Consider the following 5,916-nt stretch of genomic DNA (forward strand, 5'->3'; position numbering starts at 1 on the left):
GCGGCATTTTCTTCTTGAAAATGTAGATAAGGTGAACGGTTCAGTTGAAAGGTGAGATTGGATCTCTAGGCTTCCCCGGCTGCAAGAAGGCTGACATTGGTTTGCTTATTTACTTAGTTATTAGATTGATAAAGACAATCCCTGCCTCTCCCCAACAATTAGGGATGAATTAAGAGACTGTTCCATTTGATGGTCAGAATTAAAAAGCAGTTGGAAATAGACAGAGAGGACTCGTGCCTGCAGATATCACTGCTAAAAAGTATGGATATTTTTGAAGATTAGTCACTGCTGAGGAAAAGCTGCTTGCCTAGTAAATTTTAACCCTTTTTGATCTGCTCTTCCTTTCCTTTCCCTTCCCTCCTCCTCCCCTTCTCCTTCCTCTCTCCTACCTTCTCCCTTTCTTCCCTTCTCCCTTCCCTTCCCATCCCCTTTCCTTCCTCTCTCATTCCTTCTTGCTTCCCTTTTCCTTCCTCCTTCCTCTCTTTCCTTCTTCTTTCCCTTCCCTTCTCCTTCTTCTTTTTTTCCTTTCCTCTCTCATTCCTTCTCTTCCCCTTCCCCTTCTTCTTCCATTTTCTTCTTCTTTTCTTCCCCTTCCCCGCTCCTTCCTTCCCCTTCCCTCCTTCCTGTTCCTTCTCCTTCCATCATCTTTCCAAATTTACATCAATATGGAATAACAAATTTGGAAGGCACCTTGGAGGTTTTATAGTCTAGCCCTCTGTTACAGCAGGAGACACTATAAAACTGTATTGGTTTACCTCATTCCCTCTCACAGTTACTGCTGCTGAGCCAGGTACCACCTATTCCAGTGGTTTTTAACCTATGGTCCACTGGACCCCTGGTGGGGCCACAATGTTGTCACAGGGGGTCCACGAAGGCTTGAAGAAATGTCATGATTTAAATCTAGAGTTAAGTCTTGGGGGATCTATGGGCATAAAAGGTATTTAAAGGAGATCTATGGTGAAGAAAAGACTGAGAACCAGTGATCCTATGATTTTGGTTTTTGTTGCCTATGTGTAAAACATTATTTTTCTTACCACTGAATTGCATTTTGTTGGATAGGGCCCAGTATTTGACTCTATTAAGATCCTTCTGGATCTTGAACTGATCTTCTAAAATACTGGCTATTCCTCTGTTGGTATCATCTATTCTCTTCTCCCTTCTCTCTCCTTTTTTTTTCTTTCTTTTCTCTTATTCCTTATCCCTAATCAGCTTCTGAGGTTGCTACTTTTTCTTTCTCTTTCCCTTTTTATTCCAGCTCCCTCTGCCTGTATTTCAATCTTGGGGATGTGGGGTGGATGGGAGAGTTGTTTGCTTGTTTTTGCTTTTTCTGTTGGAAGGGTAAGGGAAGGAAATCTACGCCTATGCTTGTATATTCCTATGTGAGATAATGGATAATGGGTACGAGGAGAGAATGCTTGGCACTGCAGAAGAGAATCTATTCATTTTATAACTGTGATGCCATATTAATTGTAATTAGTTGTTATTAATTACATCACTCCGCTGAACATCTAATTACCACAATACTGTCTTATGTCCAAAGATATTTACCCATGTGATAGGACTGTATTATTGAGCAGCTTGGTGGCCTAGAGGTAAATATGCTCACCTGCCACTCAGGAGGCTGTGAATTTCATCCCAGGGAGCAGCATATATTTCTCTCTCTAGCGCAAAAAGGAAATATCTGCTGTGAACCAGTGGTGAGATTCAAATAATTTAACAACCGGTTGTCTGCCCTACACCCAGTTCTTCCAACAACCAGTTCACCAAACTGCTCAGAAACTTAACAACCGGTTCTCCTGAAGTGGTATGAACTGCTTGAATCCCACCATTGCTGTGAACTCTGTGTAGGCATCAGGAGGGGCACCTGGTCAGGAAATGTTCAGCTCAGTGGTGGAAATATTTTATCACCGGTTCGGTGGGTCGTGGCTTGGTGGGCGCGCTTTGCGCACATGCACACACTTTGCATGGCGCAGAGGCATTTGAGCAGGCGCAGAGGCGTTCTAACTCACCTCCTGCAAGCCTGCACGATCCTGGTTGCTTCAGCAGCTGCTGCGCGGCACTCTGCTGTGCTGCGCAAAGCAGCTGCGCTTCAAATTCAGAGGATAAAGGTGAGTATGGGAGCCCAGGTGGGCGGGTGGGCCCAACGGCAGAGTGGTGGAGAGAACCGGTTCGGTCTCCGCTGCTCATCGCTGCTACCGGCTCTGCAGAACCGGGCCAAACCAGTAGAATACCACCACTGGTTCAGCTCCATTTAGTTGCCTCAACTCCACCCCAATAAAAAAGGATTACAGGATCATAAAAAGAAAACAGAAAACATAGGGCTGTATTACTATTATCCTTCTCATCTTTCCTACTACTTTCTCTTATTGGTATCTTATGATTATATTACTTTGTTGTTTTTATGTACACTGAGTGCTTATGCACTGGAGGAAACTTCCTTGTATGTCCAATCACGCTTGGCCAATAAAATATTCTATTCTACTCTATTCAGTCATTGTTTTAATTTCCTTCTTTCTCTTGATCTTTCTGGTTTTGGAGTGCGGGTACTTACATTCTCAAGTGTGAAACACATGAGAACGAAGCCCATTTATGGATAGAGATAAACACAGAGACAGAAATATATTTTCTCTCATTCCTTTGGGGAGGAATCATCTTAATTTTGGGGGAAAATACAGCACAAGTCATCCTCCTCTAACCTACCAATGGCCAGATTTGTTAAGGATTTCTCAGGATTCCCACAATGTTTTGCTGCATGAAAATATGCCTTAACGCAGAGGGGCAACTCATATTTTTATCATCAAGAAGCTTCTTGGGTTAGTGTCTTTAGATGTTTGCTCTGAATGTCTTTTTCAAAGTTGCAAAGAGTAAGCTATGGAAAGCTCATTGAAAACTCCCAATTATCTGGTATTTCTGCTCTTTCATCTACGTTGCATCAAAACTCAGCAGCTCAGATAACAGAATGCTAAAAGCAGCTGTGATGCCTCTTTTAGGTCTTGAGTTGAGTTGCTTAGGCTAGTCTTCCTCAGTTTGATCTCTAATGCAACTACAACTCCCAGGATTCCAAGTCCCAACATAACAGAATGGAGAAGTTTGGCCTAACCAACTGATCAACGATAAAGAGAGCCAGTTTGGTAGTGGTTAGGGCATCTGGCTAGAAACTGGAAGACTATGAATTCTAGTCCTGTCTTGGGGACAAAGCTGGGTGACCTTGAGCCAGTTACTTTCTCTCAGCCCTGGGAAGGAAGCAATGGCAAACCAAAAAGACTGCAGGGACTTGTCCAGACTGTCTCTGGAGACACAATTAATGGAAAGGGGAAAATATTCTACTCCATACTTATGTGGGAGGGTCTTATTTATTTATTTATTTATTTATTTATTTATTTATTTATTTATTTATTTATTTATTTATTTATTTATTTATTTATTTATCTATCTTTAGTTTGTCAAGCATGTATGACAAAGCAAGTATAAGTATGAACATAACATATAAACCTATAAGTATAAACAGGGATAGGTATATATACATAATAAATGAGTACGAATAAATGGGAACAGTGGGACAGGGATGGTAAGCACACTCGTGCACTTATGCACGCCCCCTTTCGTGGCCTCTTAAGAATGGGGTGAGGTTCACAGTAGACAATTTAAGGTTAAAGTTTTTGGGGTTTGAGGATGTAACAACAGAGTCAGGTAGTGAGTTCCAGGCATTGACCGTTCTGTTGCTGAAGTCGTACTTTCTGCAATCAAGTTTTATTTATTAAAAAAAATAAAAAATAAAAAATAAAAAAAATAAAAATCAATCAATAAAATAAAATGAATAAATAAATAAAGTTTCCTGAGATGGCTCCAGCTCAGAAGGCAAAATCTCTGGTCTCAGTGACCGACCTAGATTGCTTCTTGTGATATTATCCTGGGACAGGTATATTTGTCTTCATTCAGGATTCCTACTCTTACTCTTCTTATTCTTACTCTATCCTTGGTATAAGGCATCAAACCAAAGATGATTTCTGAAGATCGTTTGTCTTTCTTCCAGCTGTAAGCTCAGCAAATCGCTTGTTTCATATTATCCGGATCATGTGCTGCTACCTGTTCTAAAAATAATTTCACTATAGATCTAAACCTGATAAGCAGCAGCCCTTAGAAGGATCTGCAATCTAAAAGCAGAGGGAACTGGATGGGGGGATTTGGAGGGAGTGGGGGCAGACATATAATTAGTGTCTTCTCATAATATCTTCTCACTTTGACCAACTCTGAAACAGAGCCGCATTCTCCCAAAGAGGGGATCCCATCACAATGATTCATCCGTGCTGTCTGTCATGAAAATTGGTCACATGTATAGCACATGGGTCCCTGCAAATATATTGTGAGATTAGCATGCAAAGGTTCAGCCTGCCTTCTCTTTCAGGTAGACTTTGCATTTTTGTTAGACATTTAAATCCTATGCAAATAGCGATAGCAAATACACGTCATTAAAAAAATGCACTTCTAGTTTCAATGAGCCCTCCTTACCAAATTTCCTTTGATTTGAAAATATGCCAGTGGGGTGGGGGGGTTATTTTTATTTGCATTTGGTAAGATTGTATTTATAGTGGTTCGTTCTGTCTCAAGGTGAAGGGGAATCCTCATCTTCTAACCGAATAAACTGATTTTAGACATGCCAACACATGCAGAAAAAGTTACTTTTCATTTGCTTTGCTATATCTATGGAAAATGAAGCAATTGGGCTAAAACACGATTTCCTTGTAAGTCCTGGCAAAGTTCATCTAACTTTTACAATTGGAATTATGACTTTTTTTTCTTTTTAGCCCTGATATATATTGAGAGAAAGAGAGAGAGAGTGAGAAGAGAGAAAAAAAGAAAGAAAAAAAGAAAGAAAAAAGAAAGAAAGAAAAAGCAAGCAAGCAAAACGAAAGAAAGAAAGAAAGAAAGAAAGAAAGAAAGAAAGAAAGAAAGAAAGAAAGAAAGAAAGAAAGAAAGAAAGAAAGAAAGAAAGAAAGAAAGAAAAAGAAAGAAAGAAAAAACAAACAAACAAACAAACAAACAAGCAAAATCTGGAATAGGGATCCACAAAGCTTCCCTTTCTCCCACTGTAATACATTTTCTCCTGGGTAGAGAGGATATATAGTCCTCAATTTATGTCCACAACTGGGACAAGAATTTCTGTTGCTAAGCAAGTCTTTTAAGCAAGTTATTTACAATCCATTTTCCATGGCTGTTAAGTGGAAGTTAAGTGAATCACTTGATTTAAAGCCAGTTTTATTGCACAAAATTTAAAAGTTTGTTCATTTTGCTTCTCATTGGTTTGTTCTGGCATGCTTCTGATGATGCCAGAGTCACCTTGTTCAGTTATAGCAAGTGCACATCCTCTGTCGTACTTCCCACAAGCTGTTCCCAGTTCAGTACTGTTGCCACTGTAGTGATACCAGTTTTGGCCATAGTACTTAATGTCTGATTTTTCTCAAAGCAGGACAGTTATTGGCTAGGATAACCAACTTGGCTTTGCCCTGCCTAATCATTTTCAGAGTTTGTTTATATCCAAGTACATATTGACCACTTTTCATAACCAGCTGAAGCCTAGAGTTTATGGACCCTAAAGACTTTTTTGTCTTCTTGACAGCCACCATCTTGCTGGCTCACGGAAGCCCTGCTGTTGCCAGAGGAGTCCCTCCAAGATGGCTGGGCAATGATGAAAGCCATAATTGTTAAATAAATCCAGCTCGCCCCCATTGATTTTGCTTGTTGGATGTTGGCTAGGAAGGTTGCAAATGGAGATCACATGACCCTGAGATGCTGCAACTGCCTTAAATACATACTGTGGGGATCCTGCAATGGCCGTAAGGGTGAGGACTGGTTGTAAGTTTCTTTTTTCAGTCACTAAATAGCCCTCCTCCACCGAATGCTGCACCTTCACTTCTA

At 40.4% G+C, this 5,916-nt stretch overlaps 1 pseudogene; it reads right to left on the reverse strand.

Moving 5' to 3' along the window:
- Positions 1–5,215: 5,215 nt before the first annotated feature.
- Positions 5,216–5,671, reverse strand: LOC113420833 (large ribosomal subunit protein eL30 pseudogene; annotated as a pseudogene).
- Between the last annotated feature and the right edge of the window lie 245 nt (positions 5,672–5,916).

Source organism: Notechis scutatus, chromosome Z, assembly GCF_049901735.1.
Source record: "Notechis scutatus isolate UNSWTSFEM ecotype Mainland chromosome Z, rNotScu1.2, whole genome shotgun sequence".
Lineage (NCBI taxonomy): Eukaryota > Metazoa > Chordata > Lepidosauria > Squamata > Elapidae > Notechis > Notechis scutatus.